The 27,541-nt window shown below is 47.3% G+C and overlaps 1 pseudogene; it reads left to right on the top strand.

The window, feature by feature from the left end:
- The first annotated feature begins 20,377 nt into the window (after positions 1 to 20,377).
- Positions 20,378 to 27,480, top strand: LOC136491074 (wall-associated receptor kinase-like 1; annotated as a pseudogene).
- Positions 27,481 to 27,541: the final 61 nt, after the last annotated feature.

The following is a 27,541-nucleotide window of genomic DNA, read 5'->3' as shown; positions in this document are numbered from 1 at the left end:
AGCTCTGTGTCTTCTCTCATGAAGCATGGGGCTCGTATACGTTGGATATGGGGGAGCCAGCTGTGTATTTTGCTCCTCTTTCTCTCGTTTCTCTTGGTCTTTGTCGTGCTAGGTAGGCTGCTAGTGTGCTAGTTGAACCGTAGAAGTGGTGTTCTGTTAGACTGTTACCCTGTATGTTCAGTTAATGAAGTTCAGTAAAAAGGATGTTGCCTTTTCCCTGCATATGTCGAGTTCTCATGAGTTTGAACTTTGTTACATGTGTTTATTTGCATCGGCACGAGGTTTGCGTTGAATGCAAACCGTTTACATGGACCAGATGCTGTACTTGTACGGCTATTTCCTGTAGTCCTGGGCTCCTGGCACAGTACATAGCCTCAGGCATGTACCGTGATCTCGATCTCGCGTGCCAGCATACGTAGCTCTCGAACCATGGCACGGTGGGCCCCTGGGAGTAATTAGCAAGATCTTTTGCTGAAGGAAAAGGATATCAGATGGTACAGTGACTTCCGAGGGCTTTGGTTAGTGTTACTCACTGACTGTGCTGGGGTTCACGCTCTAGCTGTATCAGTGTTTGATGATCCTTTGCCTCCCCTTTCTGTGCTAAACTAAGACCTGTACATAAAACTTTTCTCTCCTTCCTTAATTGAGAGGCAGACTCACTGGCTGTGCGTCCCTGCTCCGTACATACTCGTCTCTGCTCATCTTGTCATGGTTGCAGATTAATCGTCGGTTCAATTTTAGTTTTAAATCCTTTTTTTCTTCTTCTAATTGCTCAAGATGTGGAATAAAGGTACATCAAATGGAAAACAGCTTACAAATACAATAACATAAGGTTAAAGTCAGCTAAGGTCCTATTTAGATTTTTTTTAACAAAAATTAAGGAGTATAACATTCCAACCTCAACAACAACAAGTCAACATTTACAAATGAATGAATATAGTCATTTGCAACGGACTCATAGTATTTAGACTACACTACATATGTTGATACAAGTTAAGACATGAAACAAAGCAACGAGTTAAGACATGATACAAAGCAACGGAGAATTTAAGGCATCTCGGCCACCCAGGGCACTTGCCCGGGCTCGTTGCCATCAAGCAGTGTTGTCACAAAAACTTCTTTTCTTTTGAGTTGTAGACCTTGGACCCTAGGCAAAATTACTAAGTTTATGTATATAGTTCTAGGCGAGAAGCGCCGAGCATAACAGAGGATAATGATTGGTCGTGTGGACATTTGTCTTCTCCATTAATCTGTCTAGAAATCTCATAATTTCATTTTTTTGGATGGAGGGAGTAATTTTGTAGAGAATTTGATCCATTGATTGTTTTTATTTTGACCGATAAATCAGCTTATCCGGTCGGGTTCTTTTTTTGCTATACTAGCGGCACTTTCTATCCTGCTCCGATGGTCCCAAGTGGCCAAGTCCCTAGTGGGAAAGAGAGAGACCTGAATGCAGCCATGAATAAGAGATACAACTCCGTGTTGGACTGAACTAATGGCAAGATCAATCCCGGCAGGGAACAAGCTAAGGCAATTCTGATCAGAAAGAAATGCAGCCATACGGCTAATCATCCTCCTCATGACAAATTGACAAGTAACGGCGCCCGGCCAGCGGCCACTGCGGCTGAAGGCGTGAGGCGACATCTTCAGGAGGCACGAGAGGCAGCAGGCGGAGCAACAACGCAGCTCCACGGGGACGTGCGGACGGCGGGGCCGTGAAGCCGCGTGTAGGCATAGCACAGGAATGATTTGAGAAATTTGAGACGGCGCGCGGCGTGAATTTTCGGGTTTTCCTTTTTCAGATGATAAATACGGATGAGACCAGTATAAATTACGGAAACGCTCTCCTTGCGTCCGTCCCTCCAGACATGTCTTTCCTAAGCCTACAAAGTCCAATATACCTGCTCCCCTCACGGCTTCTCCATTAAAACAAAAATTGGATGCTGATTCCCCATTCCTCCTCGTCCATCGCGGCCTTCTTCACCGCGCCATGCGACTTCCACGGCAGACTCCACAAATTAATTGTTGTCTTGTGGGAAGCTGTAGGCACATTATATATCCTGATACATATGTGTCTGGAACAGATTAATTGTTGTCTTGTTCCATATATCTGTTCCACAGGAAATTCATTGGGAAAATTGGAGCAAATATGGCCTTTGAGGGAAAGTCTATTATATTATCGTCAAGAAGTTGCGCTGTGATTTTATTTTTCTAGTTGTATGCTACGTACCTAGTATACAATGGAAGCAGAAAAGGGCGTATATATGGAACAGATATTTTCCCAATGAATTTCAGACACATTTCTGGATATAGCTTTCCACAAAGGCCATATTTGCTCCAAATCACTTACACAGTTTAGCCATTAAAATTTGGAGTTCCTGCAAGACACCGTTTGATCATTTACATTTGCTGCAAGAGTTCGGAACCAGCACCTTCATGTAGATTTCGGCCATTCGTCTAAATCATGCGCTCAGTTGTACAAAAGCAGAAAGAAACGGAATATTGCAACCATATATCCATATATTGAACAGTCCTTCAGCCACAGGCTGCAAATTAGCTAAAGCTTATTAGGGAGCAAGAATCCTGGTTTCCAATTTCCTTGCAATCCTGTGAACTCCTGCCAAACACCAAGAATCCAGAGTTACATATCTTCTTTGGTAAGAAATTAATTTCCATAGTTCCCATTTAATTATACAGAAACAAAAACAAACATGTCAAGAAAAAAAACTTTTGTTGAGGAAAGATCAAATGCAATGTTTTACCTATTGTTTATGTCAATCCTCACACTACCAAAGCGCTAAAAAATTTCCATTCCTCTATATACCCCTCCCACGAAAGTGATTGCTGCAGCAACCACTCCTTTTTTTTTAAACAATGCAGCAACCATTTCATACACTAGAGTTTCTTAAAAAATACATTATTACAATACCAAATACCAGAGTGCGGAATGAGAAACAACGGAATTTAAAAGTAACATCTAGCGATAAGGGGCGAGGATCCGTCTGAGCCCACCAGAAGAATCCTCCACACAAAGGTACTCCTCAAGCATCACCTGCAACAGGGGTAAATAAACCCTGAGTACACAATGTACTCGCAAGACTTATCCGACTAGTGGAAATAATTTCCCGACTCCAAGGAATATGATAGGCTTTATGGTTTGCTGGTTTTCTTTAGCAGAAAGCAACACTAATAGTGAGTCATTATTCATGTTTTATTATTAGCCGTATTAAGTTATCATCTAACCAGTCTATATAAGCACCTGTTCTATTTTTAAGCAAGAGTTGAGCAATCAGTGACATTTCTTCTCCTTTCAACTTTCAGTTCTTACTACGGTGCTAAACCGCAGACAAGCCGTACCGGATCGCCCGGCGATTCGTGAATCAATGTGCCTAGCTGGGTGCCTCGAAAACACACGCCCCGCTTGTACCCTAGGCACAAGCAGGACTAACCCATTACTCTCATGTCCCAGGTGTCCAGGTCCTCGTCCAAACTTGGACTCCAAGCCCCCACATCCTAAGTCCTGGACTCAGTGTGGTGCAAGGACCTCCACCATCTCCGCCTCCAATCAGTCGGTCCGAAAAGGCCGGATCTGCGATAAGAGAGCAACAAGTCTTTCTCGCGCCCATACCCAAGTATGCGCTCGGGACAATAAATCTATGACCTGTCTAGAGTCATATGCAACGACCGGTCCTTAATCGACACAGACAGGAAAAAAATATAACCAAGCTATGCCCTGTTGGCCGCAGGACACAACCCCTTACACCCACCAATAGCCAAACCATATCCCTGCCAGGTCACCATTTACCTTTACCATTTTATCACGAGTGATCATGTTTATCACCTACTTGCGAGTAACGGCAGGTTACTCACGCTACCGATATCCTGAGCATAGCAGCTACTCGCCCTGTACTAGTAAGACTCATGGGTGGATATATTTATGCATGTAGTTTCCATAAAATACCTGTAACATAAATGCACATCACATATATATATTCAGTGATCATAAAAATAGGGGTTATGCACCGAGGCTTGCCTTGGGCAGGCGACGGGTCAGTAAGGTCAGCACCAACAGGCTTCGGAGCTCCCTCCTGTACGAGGATCTCCTTCTCGTACTCCTCAATCACCTCGTCATACTCCTATTCGTCGACGGACACGAATTCTATCAGCTCGCGATCTACATAAAATGAAGATGTAATGTTTAATAATATGACAACAGCAACTCTTAAAATAAAAGTACATCGATTTAACTACTAAGCCAATAGCAACTCTTAAAATAAAAGTACATCGATTTAACTACTAAGCCAATGATAAGTTTGAAATATGACATTCGTTATTACTATAGCAACTACAGGTGTTCTTACCCCTAATGCTAATTTTACGCTATATACGATAAAGCAAGGGTAATAGCTACTCTATCTAGCAACTCATTCTAAGGCTCCAAAACTTACAGGAAGTACATAATGACCTAGGGAACCTACTGTAAATTTTTTATGTCGATAGCTATCACCAATTGTCCACAAATATTTCTACAAATATTAATCTACATAATATTAGCTCTCTAGTTTTGAATTTATGACCCAATACTTGCCATGGCTAACTGTCATCTAACTATACTAACAAGTAGATGGTATTTTTGCGAACCTAACAAAATTAGTCTCACTATTTTTGGACCACTACACAATTTACTATAAATTATCAAAGTTCAGCTTGAAAACTAAATTGAATAAGCATTAATAAATTCACTGGAAGGATGAAACTGCTTTCTATTTCGCGGCCACGGGGACATCGGCTCGGCCCAATCCTATTTCCCGCCCACGCGCGCATGTAGCCACCGGCGCGGCCCACACAGTATCGCGCGACGCGGCCCAACGCAGGCGGCCCACAGTGGAGCCACGCGCGTCTGGCGCAATCGCGAAGAAGCCCCCGCTATTTCCCCTATTCGCACAACTAACCTGAGCACTATTACACCGAGTCACAGTTTTTACATCTACCACCCTCTACTTTCTCTTCTTTGCCGCGGCGACATCCCCCGGCACCTGTGCGCGCACCGGCGCGGGCACCGGACGGCTACACCGGCCCCACCCGACTCTCCATTTCCTATCTAAGGGGCCGATGGTCACCTTGACGATAACGCGCAGCGACTGGAGGCGATAGGGCGAACAGGGGTGCTGTCCCGAGCTTCCTCCCCGGCGATGGTCCTTTCCCTACGACGGCGGATGCGTTCCCGTGAGCGACAGCGAAAATGGAGCAAACAAGTTAGCTAGCGAGCTCAAGGAACTACCCACGGAGACCGTTGAGGTGTCGGTTCGGATGGAGATGGCCCGAGCCGAGCTGACCGCGTGCGCGCGAGGTGGTGCTACGGCGCACGGCGATGGCACGGTCGTGCCAGGAAATGCTAGGTTGCGGTTACGATACGGCCGAGGTGCGCAGGGTGCTCAGGAGGGGGAAACTAGGCCGGTGGTGCAATGAATCGCCACGGGGTGCTATGAATAGGTGGCTTGCCCCTGGCGCGCACCCGTCCGGTCTTAAGGACCCAGCGGAGCGGCGATTTAGAATTGAGGCACTATGCGGTGGTACCAGCAGCGCGGTGAGGTTGGTTGGGTGGCCGGCTACCTAGCGGAGCTGAGGACATGACCAATTTGAATCACGGTACTGTCGCCACGGTGAATTGAAGGAAACGGTCTCGCCGGCCATGGCGACAGCGGAGACAGGGGGGTTTTGGCACGGCTCGGCTCGGCACAGTCATGGTCGTCAACACAAAATACAAGTGCACACAACGACAGGGAACAACAAGGCGTACTTCAGGCGGCTGTCCGCACGGCCAAACCCGCAAGCCGACGAAGCTCGGCACAGCGTTACAGCGGACAGCGTCGGACCAGAGAAGCGATAGCGCAACATGACGCTGAAGTGATGGTGGAGCAGGCGGTCGTCCCCGCGTGTGCAGCCGCGGCGAGTCAACGGGAGCAGTGCTGGACGTGGCGATGGGTAGCGGGTAGCGTGGGACCCGGCACACTACTGGCCAAAGCAGGGCAGGGCAGGGCAGGGTCGGTGTCCCGAGCGCAGCGCGTCAGCCGCGGCGATGTGAACCGCGCGCCAGCGAATGGCAGCAAGCAGTCGAGGCAACAGCGCCAGGACCCTACGCACGATGTGCATTCACAGGCGGCAGTGAGGACGCGGCCGGTGCTGCGGCGCATGCTGGGCGAGCCAGCAGTGGCGCCAACCCGAGCAGTGGCGGTCACCGCGGCCGGCGCGGCTCGGTTCGAAATAGGTGACGTGCACAGTTTTTAAAGCGGCCGCAAAACCCTACCCGAAGATCCAAATGCCAAACTACTTCTTCCATACTCCATTGGGCACGTAGAGCTATCGACCTAAGCTGTGACACCACACCACTTCTTAAGCATCTACAAAAAGTACCAAAAGTGGCTTCGTCGACCCATTTTAAACTTACGCGTAATGACTTAACTCCGAACGGTTTCGTGTCGATTTCCAATTCCGACCTACTGCAAGTACTAGCTAGCTATCCTCATCCTTGACCGCACATATTTCATCGTCGACTACGAAGTACGTACTACAAACTTTATCAAAGTTCGCATAAACGTTCTATAGCATTTTTGTTTGATAAAAATTCGATTAGAATACTAAACGATATCAAGCGACATGAAACGTAACGTTTATTTCTTGTTTCGGATAACGTTTCAAGTACCGTACATTGATTTATACTTTATGTTACATACAATTGCACATAAGTATGATGCTCATGCAGTGTTTTAGCAAAAAACTGTACAATGTAACACCGAGGGTGTTACAAGTAATGACCAGGCAATACAAATTGTTGTATTTATGAATAAATGGATGACCAGTGACTCAGTTGGTTTTAAATTGGCAGCTATTGTTATGTCTAGCTGAGTTCTTCGTTCTAATGTGCATAGAGCAAGTGGGAGTGAGTGACTGATGATGGCAAATGTTAGTTATTTCTATCTAACAAGAAGTGATGCACACATATGCATGAATGTATGCAAACAGCTGCAACACAACGGTCACTGATCCATCCGTAACATGGAGTTTTTTTTTTACCTCAAGGTCGGTCATCCATCTGTAAGCTACTGTTGAGTCGAATTTGATCCCTTTGTACACATTCTGGTGGGCAATATATCAGAGTTCTTATAGATCTTGTTGCGTCGAATGTGTTTCGAGCGAACAGGGGGGGAGCTCAGTCATCAATGGAACGCCAAGGCATAACTTGCCTGGAAGGCTCATAAGTTGACTTGATGCCATTGGTTGCAGGCTTAACACGGGTTTTGGTTTAGCTAGACTGGTCACTTGTGTTCATGTATCTGATGGGTTGGATGAAATTATGCCCAGGAGCAGCATGTAATTTCAGCCATGGTTAGGAAATTTATTTGATTCAGCATGTATCTGAATGGTGTTGTAAACTGTTTCATTGATATGTACCAGAATCAGCCAGCAACTGGTGGTGTTTGAATTTGAACTCGAATTGCATTTAATGCTAATGTGGGGCCATTTTTTTGAATTGGATTGGTTGCTGGTTCAGTTGGCTGATGATGCTGCTGATGGCTGGTGTTCGCACTGTTACAGGCTTAGCAGCAGCCAAAAAAAAAAAAACAGCCAGCCCAACGGGGCTATTATTAGTCTGAACATTGCTTAATTATACAGGTGGTCTTAGATTGTTTGATGCTTTCATGCAACTACGGATGTGTCTTCATGGAGTTTGGTTACGTTCTGTCTTCGAGCTCCTTAAGTCAATAGCACTTTTTTCAGTTTCCTTAAATCGAACCTCATAAGGGGTACTTTTTCACTCCATTCTTTGCATTGCTGTACCAAATAAGTTTATATTTTGCTACATCTGAAAATGAAGGTAAACATGCTTTGTTTGGATCTTAGAGAATATGCTGGGTTTTTATTTAGATATAGCGACAATAGGGTGCGCTACTGAATGCTATATCTGCCTCTCTGGTGCTTATAAGAAAGTAGAGCAAAGAGAGAAGTTTACCATGGCCCTGTTCACGTGCCCTTAAATCTGGTTGGATCTGCTTCTTTTTTCATCCGAAACAGTATTTTCCTCTCACAAATTCCTCCAGATTCATCCAGATTCCTTCAGATTTTTCCAAAATTCCCCCAAGCGAACGGAGCCCATATGTTATTGATCGTTCTTGCAGGGTAGGGGGGTGCAAGATGTGGCTACTGCATAGACCTAAAAGAAAATGCATGGAGTCCACTGTTGATGTATTGTTGAAGGAGACAATAGTATCATTGGAGATAATGGCTCCGTTCGCTTCGCTGAAAAAATAAGCCAAAACACTATTCCGGCTGATTTGTTGTGAGAGAAAAATACTATTCCGACTGAAAAAGACGGATTATAAGAGAAGCGAACAGGATCATAATAGATTGTTTAGCTGTAGTGTCCACCATTGGTTTACGGTTCATAGATGTTGTACCCTTGTCCATTTAATATTTGTGTTGGTAGGAAGTATTAGGCTATCTCTAACAACAACACCTAAAATATAAGGTAGCGCTACAGACAAAAGGTTCGATACCTATTCGGCATCTTCTCTAACAACAAGATCCAAAAGATAATTCTTTCTGTAAATGGATTTCCAGGAGTAAGCCCCTTCGTTGAGTAAGATCTCTTATCTTTTTCTTTTTTGAACATCATTAACATCTCTTATCTTAATCTCCAGGAAGTGCTAATAGAAAAAATGAGTTCTCTAGTGAAATTTAGGCCTTTAGGAAGAGCATTTCACTTTCAGTGATCTCCGATTTATTTTTTCCGATTAAGGCCTGGTGTAGGCCCAATTACATGGCCTATTTGCTGCACTGTTCGGCCATTGACATCTCCGTTCAGAGACTTGCAGTTTGCACGCCGATAATAATTGCTAATAAAACTTGACACATTATATATAACAATGAATATTGCAAAAATATACAATTTGTTTTTTTTTTGCCGACGCTACTTCTCTTCTTGTCCAGCTCCACCCGTCAGATCAATAATCACGAGCCTTTTCATGTATGTCATTATAAAAGATGTTCTGGGCTTACATGCCATTAAAAAATTCAAACGCACCTTAGTGTCATGACACTTTACTATTTTTTTTCTAAACCATTCCGTCTGCCTCCCGTCTATTTTTTGCCGTTTAACAGCCCTGACGTGTGGGTCCGGTCAGAGAAAACGTCCAAAATGCCCTAGTCTCTGCTCTCTATCCTCTCTCCTGTGGCCGGCAAGCACTGCAGCACGAGGTCTCTCTTCTCTCTCCCGTGGCCGGCAAGCAACCACTCGCTCCGCCGCCGCGCCACCGATTCCACCGACGAGCTGCTGCCAGAGCAACCGTCGCGCCCCTGCCTGTGTGCGCGGCTCGTCCGCCACAGGCCCTTGCCGGTGTAGCCAAGCGCTCCCACGCGCGCCCGCAAGGCCTGGCGGGCCCTAGCGCCGCCGAGCGAAATCGACCTGGCTGTCGCCCTTCTCTGCTTTGTGACGATTGGGGAAGAAGAGAGGGAAGAACGGAATGGAGCGGCAGTGTGGAGCTGGGAGATCGAGGGTGAGGCCAGCTGGGGTGGAGGACGACCGGCGATGGGAGGGTGCGCCGTGAGATGCCAGGCGTCTGGCGGGCATGGCCCAAGTGCCTGGCAGTCCTCGACGGTCCTGGCCTTTGCGACGGCAAGCAGGGGACTGAGAAGATGACACGAGGGCAGTGGTGATGGCTGCTAGGCACAGGGGAGGTGCATGCGTGGCAGAGGTGGAGGAACTGGCAGCGGCAAGCTCGGCTCGGCCGGCAATGGTGGCGGCGTCGCGCCCTGCGCATCTGAGTGGGAGCACGTGAGGAAGGGAGAGCCGTAGGGCACGGGCGCGAACGTGGCCGAGGCCCTTGGGCGGAGCGACTCGCCCATGGCAGCGCTCCCCTGGCGACGGCGGGGGCTCCGACCGCCCCTGACCCATCTCGCCGCCCGCCTCCTCCAGCCTCCAGCGCGATCTCCATGGGCGGGGTGGAGTTGGCCCGGGCGCCGCCACCACTGCACATGGCAGCTGCCTCTGCACTCGAGCGCCGGACCCCGCAGCCCATTGCTCTTCCAGCCCTCGACATCGAGTCCCCAGCGGACGAGCACCACCGAGGCGGCAGAGTCTCGCCGCGTCGAGGATCGTGCGCTGCCGGTCTCCCTTGCCGCGCGGACGCGCCCGTGTAACCGCGCCACCCGGAACTCCGACTGGCCGCCGCCGACATCGAGCGCGGACACGGCCTGCTCCACCCCAACGCCGTGACGAGCTGCCGACGCCGAGCCTCGTCATGGCCTTGCCATCCCTGACGCCACCAGACCACCCCCGTCCGGCGCTTGACACCACCGCGCCTTCCTCTTCATCGAGCCATGACCCCGCGGACGCGCCTCGCCTCTCAGAGCTACGACCGCGCCATCGTGACGTCGTGCTCAGCTTCGTCCATGTCGAGCCTCGCCCGAGCCCATCCTCACCAGCATCGCGCGCCGTCTACTTTTTCCTCGTGGAGCCACGGACGCCACCGAGCACGCTACCGCGAGGAACAAGGAGCGCGCGGCGGCGGCCGTGACCCGCCACCGGACGCGCCCCCGCACACCCCGTCCTGGCTGCGTGCCCTACCACCGGTTGCGCGCCCTCACGCCATGCCGTCGATGAGCAGAGCTCGTAGCGAACGCTCGCAAGCTCCGCGATCTCCTCGCCATCGCCGCGCTTCCCTTCGCCAAGCAGGAGGTGTTAGGAATGTAGATTCGTACCTCTGTGTAACCCGTAGAGGTGGGAAGGCTCCTCACCTTCTCTGTTCAGCGCATCGGCAAGCGTAGACGCCGATGCCGTCGGTGTAGTAGGCGTCCATCGCCGTGGAGACGATCACCAATGGCCTGGTGTAGACCCAGTGGCGCTGTGGTGAATCGTAGTGGTACAGTAGTGATCCTATAGGGGCGACGGCGGAGTCGGTGGGGCACATCCCGTCGCTGGCAGCAGCTCTTTGGATCGGTTTTGGGTATTCTCTGTAGGTGGGTGGTGGCTCCGTTCAACCTCGTTCTCTGAGCCCTCATCCCCACCTTCCTTTTATGTGTGCTGTGCGACAGGGGCCCACCAACCGGATTAGGGTTGGGCTCCCTCGATCAGGGAGCAGAGGCAAGGGCCCAATAGGCCGTTGGGCCTATTGGAGGAGATCAACTAACATTCTCCCTCTTGATCTCATTCTATCTTTCACTTTCATATCATTTACTTTTGTTCATTTCATTATAGATTAGCTCATAGAGCATGTCTCATCGTCATGGTCCATTGCCGATAGACTTAACAGCTACAACTCACTACTCTGTTCTGAAATAGATACTTATTTTTGGGCCTTCTTTTGTCCAGGAATTTTATAGGCTTTCTCTTAAACCCATGCTAGCTATATGTTCTCTGAACACCATGTCCTCTGAACATGTTGGGTGGTAAGCCTTTTGTAAGCGGATCCACGAGCATCCTTTCTGTACTTATATGCTCAAGACTTATGACTTGATCCCGGACTTTATCTTTTACAACATAATACTCTATGTCAATGTGTTTGGCAGCACCACTTGACTTATGTTGTGAGCATCATATACTACCAGATTATAATCGTAGTATTACTTTAAGTGGTCTATAGATGTCGTCAACCACCTTCAAATCAGGTATGAACTTCTTTAGTCAGTTTACCTGCCCGTTGCCTCATAACACGCTATAAACTGTCATACATTGTGGACGATGTAGTAATAGTTTGCTTTGAGCTTTTCCATGAAATAGCTCCCCTTTGCGAGATGATAGAAAATCCACGTCTGGATATGCATTCACTCTCGCATAATCAGAATCTGAATATCCCACCATGTGGAGTAAATCAAATCTTCTATATGTCATCATGAGGCCTTTCGTTCCTTGCAAATAATGCAAGACTTTCCTTACTAATTTCAGTGTTCTATTCTAGAATTGCTCTGGAATCTGCCAAGTAAAACCCGGTAACAAATGCCAAGTTAGGGCACGTACAAACTTCAGCATGTTGCAAGCTTCAGACAGCTGAAGCATATGGAACCACTTTCACTTTATCGATTGAGCTCATATTGGTTCCTAGGGCATTTAAAATCCCCATATCTGTCGCCCTTGACTATAGGAGTAGGTGAGGGACTACATTTGTGCATACTGAATTTCTTTAAGATCTTTTTCATGTATGCCTTTTGTGACAGTCATTATACCATTTTTCTTCTATCTCGGTGAATCTCGATCCCTAGAACGAACGAGGCTTCCTCAAGATCTTTCATATCAAGTTTTGAGGACAAAACTTCTTTGTCTCCTGTAGTAGACTGACATCACTACTAGCAAGTAAGATATCATCCATATACAGGACAAGAAAGACAAACTTCCCATTCTCAAACTTTGCATAGACACAATTGTCCTCTACATTCTCTTTTAAAACCCAAAATTCTTTATTGACTATTCAAACTTCAAGTATCACTGTCTTGAAGCTTGCTTTAATCCATAAATGGATTTCTTTAGGTGGCATCCTATTTGTTCTTTTCCTTCCATGACAAAACCTTTCGGTTGTGCCATGTAAACATTTTCCTCCAAGTCTCCATTGAGAAATGCTGTCTTTACATCCATCTGAAAGGTCCTTGTTTGTTTTTGGTAATTGAGTGACAACCTAGGTGGACTAATTGTGTTTATGTGAGATACACATGTGATTAGTCCACAGGTACATGTGTGTGAGCAACATATGCCATGAAGGTGAAAATGGCTTGGAGATGTTGCAAAGCTCACACATGTGATGATGAAGGAGCTTAAATGCACATGAGACATGACATTGAGTCATGTGATCAAGGTGGAGAAAATCAAGACAAGACTTGGCTTGATGGACCGGTTGCAAGCGTGAAGGGCAAGTCGAAGGCTTTGGAGTGATGGACCGCGTGGCGGTGAAGCTTGAGCAAGACTTGGCGCCGATGGACGATAGCAACGGTGAAGAGCAAGTAAAGTCAAGATTGATGAACCAATATGATCATGTGATGATATGAAGTGGATCATATCATTATTGATCGTGTTGGTGCATGTGTTGCATCGACATTGGAGGAGATGGAATGGAATGCGCAAGGCAAAGGTATAACCTAGGGCATTTCATTTCACCGGTCATAGGTGTGTAGAGAAGTTTATGACCAGGTTTAGAATAGATGGTCGTACTATCAAGAGGAGCAAACTTGTTTGCATATCGGTCATCTAGTGCCACTCGAGTGATCTAACTTTGCATCGTCGCTAGGATTGAGTGGCGTGGCAAGTTGAGTGGCTAACATCCTTTGGGAAATGATTGTGAAAAGCTAACACACATACACATGGTGGTGTACACTTGGTGGTGTTGGCACATCTACAAAGGAGGTGGTGTTTGCAGGGTTGAGATGGGTTTGGGTCCCTCTCGGATTCGGTGCTTTCGGGAAAATGGAATACCTATTTTCTATTGCGCCGGATGCAAATTCTTGTGGTTGGCACATTGGAGCAAGGGTGAAGAAGTTAGAAGTGAAAACGAGTTGATCGTGAAGACGCTGGCGTCGGTCAACTGACCGGACGCTGGGTCTGAAAGCACCAGACCCTGGCAGCGTGCATCCGGTCAAACTAACGGGTCTGCATAGTACCAAGGGTATTGCACCGGACGCTGGTCTGTGTCCAGTCAAGGTGGACCAGACGCGTCCGGTCGAAGTAATACGCCTCGGGGAGCTTACTGGAAACGACCGGACGCTGAGGTTTCTGCGTCCGGTCAATTGAAGCTGCTGTGTCCGGTCAGGTCAAGTGACCGTTGGAATCGGGACACATGGCCATCTACGGGCGATCGGACGCTGAGGTCCAGCGTCCGGTAGGCCCGATTTTTGCCCAGTGAAAGGGTAACGGCTAGTTTAGCCCTTGGGGCTATAAATAGAAGTGGCCTTCGGCCATGGCTAGTGTTGAGCACCTAAGGGGACTTAGTGTCCATGCTCGTGAGTGCTTGGGAGCCCTCCATCACACATATACTTGATAGTGATTATTCGATTGTGTGAGTGAGCGATTCTAGTGCGATTGCATCGTGAGGTTGCATCGAGTGGCACTAGGTGATCGAGTTGCAAGCCGGTGGTGCTTGTTACTCTTGGAGGTTGCCACCTCCTAGGCGGCTTGGTGGTGGTCTCCGTCAAAGCGCGCAAGAAGCTTGTGCGGCGCTCCGGAGAAGTGCTTGTGAGGGGCATTGTGCTCGTCCCGCGGGAGCCGCGAAGAGCAACTCTAGTAAAGTGTGTCATTGAGCTACCCTCACTCAAGGGGTAGGTTCTTGCAGCGCCCGACGTGTGGGCTTAGCGGGTGATGCTAATTAGCCGCCGAACCACCAAGTGAGCGGTCGACACAACGGGGACTAGCGTGTTAGCAAACACATGAACCTCGGGAGAAAAATCATCGTGTCAACCTTGTTCTTCCCGTTGGTTTGCATCCCCATTACATAAGCTTGCAATTACTTTTATACATATTAAGCTTGTGTAGTTGCTCTTGTAATTAGATAGCTTGTGTAGCTTGCTAATTACCTTCTTGCTTGTGTAGCATAGAAGTAGCTCCCTTGCGTGGCTAATTTGGTTTTAGTGACCTTGTTAGTCACATTGCTTAGTTTGTATAGCTAAGTATTTGCGCTCTCTAATTAGGCATTGGTTGCCTTATTATTGAGCATTGCTAGTGAGCTTTGTTAGCTTTGTGCTTTTGCTTACTAGCATGTGTAGGAGCTCTCTTGTTGCTTAAAATACTAGTGGCATAGGTTTGTGTAACCTTGCTCCTAGAATTGTTTAGGAGAGCTCTAACTAGCCCGGCACCTTTATTGCATAATTGTTATCTTTGCAAGGTGCTAGTGAACATATATAGTGGGGTATAGTCTTGGCTAGACCGATAGTTTTAATTCCGCATTTGTATCGGTTAGCCGACGCGATTAAGTTTTAGAAAAGAATATTCACCCCCCTCTAGTCGCCATCTCGACCTTTCACCATCTGATGTAATTCTCAATCGTAATGTGCCACTAATGCCATTATGATTCTGAAGGAAACTTTACATGAGACTGGAGAAAAGGTCTCATTGTAACCAATCCCTTCTCTTTGCATAAAGCCTTTTGCCACAAGTCACACTTTATATGTCTCTATATTTCCTTGAGAGTCATGTTTAGTCTTGTAGACCCATTTATAGCCTACTGTTTTGACTCTTTTAGGAATTATTTCTAAATCCCAAACTTTATTGACATTTATCTATTTTATTTCATCTTCCATGGCCTCAATCCACTTTGATGAATGATCACTTCTCATGGCTTCTTCAAATGAGATGGGATCATCCTTCAATTGAAATTCCTTAGTGTTATACACTTCATAATCAGCAGAAATAGCTGATTTTCTAACTCTTTGAGACCTTCTAGGGGGCCTTCACATTTGGCACATCTTCTGTTTGAGGCTGCTGTTGCTCCCCCTCATGTGTGGCAATAGGTTCTTATAGGATCCTGAAGAACAGGTTCCTCATTTTCATTCATTGTTGCCACAGTTGGAATAACAACAGGTGCTGACACTATAGTATCTTGCACTATTGGTGTAGCACCAGCAGGTAGTGAGAACATTGGCTCATGAATCATTAGAGTGGGCACATACACCCGCTTCTTTTCAAGGTCAATTTCTCGAGCTACCATGCTCCCCTCATCAATTCATCCTCTACGAAGACAACATGTCTCGTTTCCATAAACTTTGTATGTCTCTCTAGACAGTGGAAAACGAAAACCTTTTGACTTTTCTGTGTTGCCAATGAAATGGCACCTTACTGTTTTTGGATCTAACTTCCCAATGTTTGTGTTAAATACTTTAGCCTCAGCAGGGCTCCCCCATACACACGCAAGTGGTTTAGTGAGGGTACACTTTCTATCCACAACTCATATGGTGTTTTGGGCACCGATTTACTTGGTACTCTTTTGAGAATATGAATGGGGTTTTTAACACCTCCATCCACAGGCTCAATTGTAAGATGGAGTAACTTATCATACTGCCCACCATATCCATCAGGGTACGATTGATTCTTTTAGCTACTCTATTCTGCTAAGGTTCACCCGGTATAGAATACTGGGATACTATGCCATTCTTTTAGGGTATGCCGACCGCAGTACTCCCCCACGGTTAGACCTGACTATCTTAATCTTTAATATCTTGAATTTATCTAGTATATCTTTCCTTTCTTTGATTGGATAAATATAGCCATATGGAAGTACTCATATGTGAACGTTATGAACGAATCATAACCATCCACACTCTTTACAAGAAAACCGACCACAGATGTCAGTGTGGATAATCTATAAAATTCCTGTGCTTCGTTTGTCATCTTTCTTTATATACTTTCCTTTTATGCATTCTCTGCATTGTTCTTAATCTGAGAGCTCTAATGGAGAAAGAATATCATTCTTAACTGGTCTTTCTATTCTCCCCCTTGAAATATGGCTTGAACGATAGTGCCATAATTTCGACAACGCATCGTGAGCTCTCTTATGCCACCATTTCTAGAGTAACACTCTGTCACCAGCTGCTTTATTAGCTGAGTAGCATATGTCTTTGAAGTGCCAGTGAACTGACTCTTTATTCTATCGAGGTACTCGGTGATCATGTCACATTATAGGATTGAGCCCACAATTGCAGGTTCAATAATGTTTTTTATCATAGCAAAACATTTCTTGTTTGCAGTAACCCACTTCCTATGCTCAAAAGCCATAGGATATCTTTTGGGATTCAAAATCCCTTTCTTTAGTTGTCCAAGTGGCATCATTTTCTTTTGTCTCCCTCACCGGTGCCACAAACTCAGTGGAACACGGCGAGGTGACTACCCAGTCCACCTTAGACAAGATGAAAACCAGGTCAAAACTTTTTTAACATAAAATAACACCATTTGCATGCCTTGATTCCAACGTTAGTCAAAATCAAAACATATAATTATTCTTATACACTAATTCTACATCACCGTTGGGCAGAAATAGAATTAATGCATAAATCATTAACATTATCAACTTTTCTTATACACTAATTCTACATCACCGTTGGGCAGAAGTAGAAATAATGCATAAATCATTAACATTATCAACTTTTCTTATACACTAATTCTACATCACCGTTGGGCAGAAGTACAATCAATGCATAAATCATTAAAATTACGATATTGTTATTAACAACGTTGGTCAGAAAATAACAACATCATATCATATCAAAACTCTTTTTCTCCAATTAAATACCACATTGGTTCAAAATAACTAGAGAATCAACAATTTCTTTAGCAGCGGAAAAAATCTCTTTTTCTCCAATTAAATACCACATTGGTTCAAAATAATTGGAGAATCAACAACTTTACTTTGGCTGTGGAAAAATTCTCTTTTCCTTGAATTTTACCCACAGGGAAAATTGTATTTTTGATTTTCTTTAATCCATTAATCAATTTCTAGGAAATAAAGATTTACTGGAAAAACTTTTCTTTTCTCCAGTTAAATATCACGTCGATTCAAAATCACTAGAGAATATACTTTTTCTTTAGCAGCGGAAAATTTTTCACTCAATTTCTTGAATTTTACCCACAGGGAAAAATTACTTTTCTATTTTTCTTTTGAGCCAATTTGCATTTTTCAATTTTCTGGAAAAAGAAAAAATGCAAAACTGGACTCAAACTTTACTGTTTCGGCCCAAAAACCGTAGAAACGGCTCGGCCCATTTCTTTCCGCGTGCACAGGCCGCACCTAGGCCGCAACCTGGGCCTGGGTCGGTAAAGTCCCACGCGCCTGCTCGCCCGCCTGGGCCGCGATTTGGCCCATTCAATCTCGGCCATCCATTCACATCCGACGGCCGAGCGCGCATCTCGCTCGTATAAAAGCGACGCCGCGCGCCCGTGAGCAAAACCCTAGCTCATTCTTTCGGCTGCTTCCTCTCTCTTCTTCGCCGCTCTCTCCTCTCTCTACCTCAGCGCAGCGAGCACAACGAGCGACTGAGAGCGAGCGAAGGCGACCATGGCATCGCCGCCGGCCCCCTCGCCGGCGTGCGCGCTCCCCAGCGGGTGAGCACACCATCGTCGAGCGGCCTGGCCGCGGTGACCCCTTGGCCGAGCCCGGCGAGCAGCGAGCCCGGCTCGGTCTTCTTCTCCCGCGTCGGCGAAGGGTTTTCCCGACGCCCGGCGAGGTTTTTCCGTTCTTTTCCCTTTCTTTTTCCCTTTCGGATTTGATTTGTATCTTCTTTCTTTTCTTTTCGCTTGTTCACCCAAAAAGGAGATCTAGGGTTAGGGTTCCGTTGAACCCGATCCGTGTTTTCTTTTTGTTTGATTTGAGATCGAGATGCTAGGGTTCTTCCTCGAGACTGATTCCTTCCCCTTCTTCCCCTTTTCCTTTCTCCGATTTGGATTGATCTCTGTTTTCCGAACCGAAGGTGGGGATTAGGGTTAGGGTTCGTGTGCCGACCCCTGTTCTTCTCTTTCCTTCCTTTCTTTTCTTTGATTTCTTCTCTTTTGGATTCAAGATCGAGATGGGGATACTTTCTAGGTACTGTTTCTCTTCCCCGTTGAAGGCTTTTACGGGTTTAGGGTTCATGAACCCCTTTTGTTTTTAGATCCGAAAGGAAGTGTTCGGTTCTTTTCTCTTCTTCTTCCCCGAGCTTTCTGCGCGGGTTAGGGTTAGGGTTCTTGAGATCCTTTTCCCCTTTCTTTACTTCTTCTCTGATCCGAACACGGATCTGTTCTTTCTTGCCGCGCGCCGGTGAAGACGTTGGTGCGGCATGACCGACAGTTAGTGACTTCCGCCACCTCCGGTCTCTTTTCATTTTCTTTTACCCGGTTAGGGTTAGGGATTACACAGAGGCAACCGACTTTGATACCATTGTTAGGAACGTAGATTCGTACCTCTGTGTAACCCATAGAGGTGGGAAGGCTCCTCACCTTCTCTGTTCAGCGCATTGGCAAGAGTAGACGCCGATGCCGTCGGTGTAGTAGGCGTCCATCGCCGTGGAGACGATCACCAGTGGCCCGGTGTAGACCCAGTGGCGCTGTGGTGAACCGTAGTGGTACGGTAGTGATCCTGTAGGGGCGACGGCGGAGTCGGTGGGGCACATCCCGTCACTGGCAGCAGCTCTTTGGATCGGTTTAGGGTATTCTCTATAGGTGGGTGGCGGCTCCGTTCAACCTCGTTCTCCGAGCCCTCATCTCCACCCTCCTTTTATGTGTGCTGTGCGACAGGGGCCCACCAACCGAATTAGGGTTGGGCTCCCCCGATCAGGGAGCAGAGACAAGGGCCTAATAGGCCGTTGGGCCTATTGGAGGAGATCAACTAACAGGAGGCATCGCCTGGGGAAGCCACCTGCCGCCCGCCGGGATCTAGGCTGGGAGAGCCGTCGTGCCCTCCGGCCTCCGCCGAGCGCCGCACGGCGCGCTGCCCGAGCCCGCGGGCGTTCGCTGGAGCCCGAGCCTGCAAGCGCAGCACAACCACGGTGGAGACGGCCGCGGCTACGGAGGGCGCTCGCAGCGTAGGTGCGGAACTCCGGGTTGCGGCGCGCGGTCCGCCGGCGGCTCAGGACGGGGTGGCACGGCTCAATGCCGGTGAGGCGGTAATGGAGGCGGCGAGGTGGAGGACGCGCAGTCCTGCTGCTTCTAGAGCTCCCCGTCAGGCCTCACCGTCGCCGCCGCGAGCGAGCCCAATTGAACTTTTTAGTGGCACGTAGACCTGGAGCATCTTTTATAATAACACACAAGAAAAAGGCTCGATAATCATCAACAAGATGCATTAGATCATTAGATGTAAAATCTAAAGTGATAAACTTAATATTTTTATATAAGAAAGAAAGAAAGAAAAATAAATAGTGCGTTTGATTACTACCCAATTGAATATATAGTAGGAATATCTCTTTATATTTTTTTGTTACACTATAGTATCTCTGTATTTTTTTTATGAGGTCTATCTCATATCCGCTCTGTTTGTATTTACATATTGTATTAGGTTTGTCCTAACTCCTAAGACAAATATTTCTAACTTTAACTATTAATTTAAAAATCTAGATGTTTTCACAACATATAAACTATATTATATTATGAAAGTATTTTTCATAGAGAATCTAAAACATAAGTCTTATGTTGTTAACTTATATAATTTAAAAAAAATTAATGGTCATAATTTTAAAAAAAACTGAGGGAAGCATTATCTTTACTGATTAGCACCGGTCATGTTGCACAAATCGCTATCTTTACCGATTACAACCAGTCAAGCACAAATCGCTATCGAATCCGACAAACGTAACGCAGCTCATGTGACACGAGGCCAAGAAAATCTGTCAAACTTTCTGGATGTTTTCTTTGTGTGTGTGTGTATGTAGTTAGTATAATCATTTGAAAAGGAAAACGGAAGAAATAGCAAAAAGGGCTAGAACAGTCAAAACTCAAAAACCTACAGCCCTTCCGCGCACTGCCGCCGTCTGTCCACTATGGCCTTCGCCACCTCCTCGTCCGTCGCCGCCGCCGCCTCCTCCTCCTCCTCCTCCTCCAGGCCTTCTTCCAACGGTTTTAACGAGCCAAGGCCTCTCCACCTCTCGCTCAAGCCCGTCTCCCTGCTCCCCAAACCGCATGCGCTCTCCTGCTCCGCGCCGCACATCCCTCGCGCCGCCGCCGGGGACGGATCGGGCGCCGGGAACCGCGGGGATGACTCCGGCGGAAATGGAGCCAAGGATGGAGGCGGCGGCGGGGGTGGCGAGGATGACGACGACTACGAGGAGGCGGAGTTCGGCCCGCTGCTCGGCTTCGATGAGGTGCTGCGCCTCGCCGCGGCGCGCGGCGCTGCGCTCCCGGGCGACATGATGGAAGCGGCCAAGGACGCCGGCATCCGGGAAGTCCTCTTGCTCCGCTACTTCGATCTGCAGGTCCTCGAATTTCCGGGAATTTGTCTGGAAGATGTGAACGTGGCCGTTTTTCCTCATTCCTTTGATGTTGATCTGCGTAGGCCGCACCGTGGCCGCTAGGCGCGATGATCCGCGCCTTCTCGATGCTCCGCAACCGGATGCTCGCCGACCCGTCGTTCCTCTTCAAAGTTGGCACCGAGGTGGGTGCGATTGGTCAGTTATTTTTTCAAGTGGTCAGAAGATAGTAGTTCTGCTGTTACTAACAATTGCGTTATGGGTTGAATGCAGATTGTGATCGACTCTTGCTGCGCGACATTTGCAGAGGCGCAGAAGAGGGGAAAGGATTTCTGGGCGGAGTTTGAACTGTACGCTGCTGACCTTCTTGTTGGTGTAGCAGTTGATATTGCACTTGTGGGGCTGCTGGCTCCATATGTGAGAATTGGGAAGCCATCTGCTTCAACGGGGCTCTTTGGAAGATTCAGCAGGATGGCTGGATCTTTGCCAAGCAGGTGAAATTTCATTTCCAGTTCTTGTCTATGGAGATTTGTACCACACCATGAAAAATAATTGAATTTGAAAGTCTGTTTAACTTGTATATATCACTCGCATGACCATTTTTTCATCTATGAAATTGAAAGAGAACGGAGATGTTGCTAAACTAGCAATAGAGCTTTGAATTAAAAAAAATCTATTTCTGTATGACACTAAGATTTTAAAACTGCAGTGTTTTTGAAGCTGAAAGACCAGGCTGCAGATTTACAGTCCAGCAAAGAATTGGAACATACTTTTACAAGGTAATGAACCTTACGTGGCAAAGATACTCCCAATTTTGAGCCATGTATGATTGTTAGTTCGAACTACAGGAGCATTGCCATGACGTTTGTACAAATTGTACTGGTATAACCGTTTAAATTGCAGGGTGTGTTGTATGGTTCAGTTGGATTTGTCTGTGGCATAATTGGTCAAGGAATTGCTAATATGATAATGACTGCCAAAAGGTAACAGCGTACCGTTATTCGTGCATCTGCACATCAAAATCTCTTTTTGCTATTACATAATAAATGACAAAGTTCATAGTTGCTTGCTTCCCAGTTTGGTTTCTTGTTGATCCTATCACAATGTTGTATTATTTTGCACATAGATTTATAGGTTTCTTATTATTATCATGTCTATGTGTTTCACTCATGCTCAGTAATGTTGATTAATATCTTTGTCTATTTTTTCCCTGCTGTCTTGTCTTGTCTTGTCTTGTGTACTGATGTCCGTTCCTTGTCCAGGAGTGTAAAAAAATCAGATGAAGATATTCCTGTTCCACCGCTTATTAAAAGTGCAGCTCTGTGGGGTAAGCTTATTATTTGTTTCCCCTTCGTTATCACTTTTACTTGGTCTGAGAATGATTTTTGGCTATTTGACATTCCACTGTTAAATTCACCTGATGATTTTTCTACATCATATCATATTCAAATGGTGAATCAATTCTAAGTACTAATGAAAAAATAACATCTCCGACATAGGAAGCGACTAAGTTAGCTGCCGAGACTGTTGGGAGATGTAGTGGTAGTGTTGCCTGAGGTCCACCATGCTCTCTTGAAGGTTCTTTTCACTGATCTTATATATGGAGTTGAACTTTTGATGATCAAATAGTTGATTCAAAGGTATCAAAACCCAGACAATCAAGAAAAAGGGACACTAATACTCTAACAATAGAATTAAAGATTAATAAACTAACTGCTAATAACATGCGTATCAATCTTTAATTAGTTCTCTTGGTAGAGTATCAGTGTCCCTTTTTCTTCACTGTATAGATTTAGTTCCTTTAAATCAATTCTTGGATCCACAAAAAATGCAACTCTAGATACAGTGAAAGAACTTTGAAGAGGGAAAGGTGGACCTCAGGCAGGATTAAACCACTACATCTCCCAAGTGTCTAGGCTGCTACCAAATAGCAAGTATGGTTTGTTGTCTACTGAAATGGCATCCTGAAGTTAATGTACAGCAAAGCATATCTGAATGTTGAATGGCTTGCACTTGGCTAATCTTTTAATTTTTAACTACGTTTTATTCAATATTCACATAACTATCTTGGACCAGATAATCTCAGATGACGAAAGTTCATGTTAAAAATTTCCCATTTTGGCTCATGCTGAGCTTGTGCAATTTTATGCAGCGTGCCTTGTGATTTGTGTGCTCATCTAAGGTATAGTTTCTCTTGTTGGGTTCGTCCAATTTAACTGAGAACTGACAAACTATGTTGACATGTAGGTGTGTTCCTCGCTGTATCATCTAACACACGCTACCAGATCATCAATGGCCTGGAGCGGGTAGTGGAGGCATCGCCCGTCGCAAGGCGTGTTCCCCCTGTTGCTATGGCTTTCACAGTTGGTGTTCGTTTTGCCAACAATATTTACGGCGGAATGCAGTTCGTGGATTGGGCTCGGTGGAGTGGTGTTCAGTAATGGTGGTGCTCTTAGTTGCAGTTACCAAAACATCATTAGGTTCAGGGGGATCTGTATTGTTTGTTTCATTACATTTCATGGTAAATAGCGGAGGCTGGGCCAGAGCTCTGTGAAAGTTTTACTCATTTACTATGAGAAACACGCATCATATGGCATTTCTATTGCTGCTCGTAATTGATCATGTGCACTTTTGCCAGACTGAATGAATAAAAGCGTCCTGGCTCCTGATTGCCCCTAAATCACTAGATCACTGCCTCAGTGGTCAGTGCCTCCTGTTGTGTTCAGTCAGCTAGTGGGGAATGTTGAGTCGTGGGAAACTTGTCCAGCTCTTTAACTGAATTGTGTGCACAAATGATATTGAAAAAAAATGTTTACCGCCATATGCTGAGGGGAAAAAAGGAAATCACATTTTCATTATAGTGCCAGTATGGTGAGGAAATGTTTCGGTAGTAGAAGTATCCTCATGATGCATTGACCGGATCAGTCGAAATTGTATGGCAGATTAGCGGTACGCCGATACCAGTGAAGTCCAGAAAGCGAAAACGATGTGTCTTATGATTCTACTATGTACTATGTATAATACTAATGTTTAGTCATCACATGATGATGGTCTAATGTTAGTCATCACATGATGGTGGGGTACATCCATACAGTTAGCAGGTGGCGTGTTGGAAAACAACCTTCGAGACGGTCCAATTTGTGTTCTCCGAACGAGACGAAATGAAGACACGATAGAAGAACCCGGCACGGGGCAGGCTCTCTCGACCATGGCGACCCTCCTGGCGCTTGTGGTGCTGTTTCTGGCCGCGGCCGCGGCCGCGGCGAGCGGCTTGTGCCCGGCGAGCTGCGGCATGATTGACATCTCGTACCCTTTCGGCGTAGGCCCGGCTTGCTCCCTGCCGGGGTTCAACCTCACCTGCGACTCCAACACGTACCGCAACCAGCTCCGGCTCGGCAGCCCCAACGTCACCGTGGACTACATGACGGTGTCCGCGAGCGGCTCCATCGCCGCGCTCTCCGCCCACGTGATGCGGTCCGTGAACGTGCCCGCCGCCTACTACTCTGCCTCGTGGGAGGGCCCCGGCAGGCCGTTCGCCATCTCCGGCTCGTCGAACATGTCGCTGTTCGTTGTCGGCTGTGGCATCGCGGCCGCGCTGCTGGACAGCGGCACCGGAGCCGCGGTCGGGAACTGCTCCGTGATCTGCGCCGGGGAGCAGGTCATGGAGAGGCTGCCGGACGGGCTCTGTGCCGGCGTGGGATGCTGCCGCATCGACGTGCGTGTGCCCCTCAGGGCGTTCGTCCTCAACCTCTCGCGCACGGGCGAGGGTGTCATCAGAGACAGGGTGACGTTCCTGGTCACTGGCCGAGACGGGTACACGTTCCGGGCGAGCGACCTGGAGCAAGGCATTGATGCAGGTGAGGTCGCCCCAGCTCTGCTGGACTGGGCCATCCCTGACCGCCCGAATTGCGCACTGGCTGTGACGAACAGGGCTGGCTATGCCTGTGTCAGTAACAACAGCGAGTGCCAGGACTCACCGATTGGTGGCTACGTTTGCCACTGCTCCCAGGGTTTCTTCGGCAACGCCTACGTCGTCGATGGCTGCGTACCAAACCAAGGTAATCCTCCTCTCCATCTATGCCTCTTCTCGCCACTCGAATGTGTTGCCAATTGCTATTGAGCATGGTCGTCTAAATTGCTTCTGCACCTCAAACAGTTTATGGTTCAAGACAGCCGAAGGCGAATTGTCCGACTAGGTGCGGGAATGTGAATATCCCATTCCCCTTTGGCATGGAGCTGGGCTGCTTCGCAAGGATACATCTCTACCTGGCGTGTAACCCGGGGCCAACTCCTCCCATCCTCCAGATGACTGACCAGTCGGCGGTCACTGACATTTCCATCGACCAAGGCATCTTGAGAATTCAGAAGCTCTCTGACCCAGGCGGTTTCCTGGACGGTCGGGACAGCACGTTCTACGCCTTCTCTGGAGAGTCTGGTGTGGTGAAGTGGGCTGTGGATAACTCGACTTGCGAAGATGCAATGACGAACAGGGACCAGTACATGTGTGTCAGCACTCATAGCGAGTGCATAGAAGTCACGGACAACAGGACGAGCAGGCATGTGGGGTACAGATGTATATGCTCCTCTGGTTTCGAAGGGAACCCTTATATTGAAGATGGATGCACAGGTAAGTTTCAGGAATGCTTAATTGTCATTGCCATGTTCCTGGATAGTTATCTATTTTCTGTGTCTCATGGTACGACGTGCAATCTGCAGATATTGACGAGTGCTTGCAGCCAGATAAATACATTTGCCATGGCGTCTGCCGGAATAGCCTTGGAAGCTTTTCTTGCACTGAGTGTCCGCATGGAAAAGAGTTCGACACTGCTGCAAGAAAGTGTAAAGCATCCAGCACTATTTTAGGTAAGCCGTCGAGAGCAAATTCAGGTCGCTGTTGATCACCGGATTCACTTTTTTTAGCACTTCTCCCATATTTCAAGCACCTGATTTTGTTGTTGTTGTTCAAGCAATAGGTAATTTTGTCATTGTTTAACTATAGAAAAAAAATGTGAAATGTCTCCTATGAGTTGTTCTTTTAATTGTATTAGTTGGTTGTATAAGATTATTGCCTAAAATCATCTCAAAATTGGAACAAATATAACAACTCCTTTTTTTTTTATTGTAAACGACATATGCTCACAAGTCCGCAACCAATGCAGGTATCACCATTGGAATCAGTTCTGGTGGTGGCCTTCTATTTCTTGCAGCAATCGCTGTTATTCTCAACCGAAGATGGAAGAAAGGAATCCAAAACCGGCTCCGGAGGCGGTACTTCCGCAAGAACAAAGGCATTCTCCTTGAGCAGCTCATCTCCTCTGACCAGAACGCGAGCAACAGCACAAAGATATTCTCCCTGGCCGAGTTAGAAAAGGCAACGAATAACTTCGATCAAGCCCGTGTGGTTGGCCGCGGCGGCCATGGTACGGTCTACAAAGGCATCCTAATGGATCAGCGCGTCGTTGCTATCAAGAGGTCGAAGCTGGTGGCTAACGCAGAGATAGACGAGTTCATCAACGAGGTCGCAGTCCTCTCGCAGATCAACCACAGAAACGTGGTGAAGCTCCACGGGTGCTGCCTTGAGTCCGAGGTTCCTCTGCTCGTCTACGAGTTCATCTCCAACGGCACACTGTATGAACTTCTGCACGGTCAGCGAAACAATGGCAGTCTGTTGCCACTGTCATGGGAGGAACGCCTAAGGATCGCCACCGAGGTTGCCGGTGCGCTCACGTACCTGCACTCGGCGGCTTCCATGTCGGTACTTCACAGAGATGTCAAGTCCATGAACGTGCTCCTGAACGACAGCTACACTGCAAAGGTGTCAGACTTTGGCGCGTCGAGGTTGATCCCGATCGATCAGACGCACCTGGTCACCGCCGTGCAGGGCACCTTCGGCTACCTGGACCCGGAGTATTATTATACAGGCCAGTTAACTGACAAGAGCGATGTCTACAGCTTCGGAGTGATACTTGCTGAGCTCCTGACAAGAAAGAAGCCGATTATCGAGAAGGAGAATGGCGAGAAGCAGAACCTGTCAAACTACTTGTGCGCGGCGAAGGAGAAACCTCTCGAGGACATAGTGGATGATCAGATTTTGGAGGAAGCGAGCAAGGAAGCAATCATGTGCTTTGCTCGCCTGGCGCAGGAGTGTCTGGATCTGAGAAGAGAGGCGAGGCCAACCATGAAGGACGTGGAGGTGAGGCTGCAGCTCCTCAAGAGATGCACTGCTGCTCTGAGACCGAGAGGAGACGGCGAGTTTCGTCCTCCCGGCGAAACAGGGCGAGGCGATAGGCGCCGGGGCGTGGTTCCGGTGACTGGTCAGGACGGGACGCGTCAGTACAGTCTAGAGCAGGAGTTCGCATCGTCCCTGCGCATACCACGCTAGGTTGAAAGTCATCATTATGCCGTTGAGAGTATTTTGATGCCTCTGCTGCTTTGGGCTGTCATTTTCTACATGTAGAGCAAAAACCTAACAGAAATGTTATATCACACCCATGTATTTTTTGTTGTGTTGGCACACGTTTTTTTGTGGCCGTTAGATGGGCTTCGTGTGTGTATTTGCGTCTGTCCGTTTCTTTCTCTGATTTGGATGGCGCACCTTCGGTATTGTTTCAAAATGTGAGTCGTGCTTGTCTGGCTGCCTCAT

The sequence above is a fragment of the Miscanthus floridulus genome, chromosome 11, assembly GCF_019320115.1.
Source record: "Miscanthus floridulus cultivar M001 chromosome 11, ASM1932011v1, whole genome shotgun sequence".
Lineage (NCBI taxonomy): Eukaryota > Viridiplantae > Streptophyta > Magnoliopsida > Poales > Poaceae > Miscanthus > Miscanthus floridulus.
This window is presented reverse-complemented; position numbering and strand designations above follow the sequence as displayed.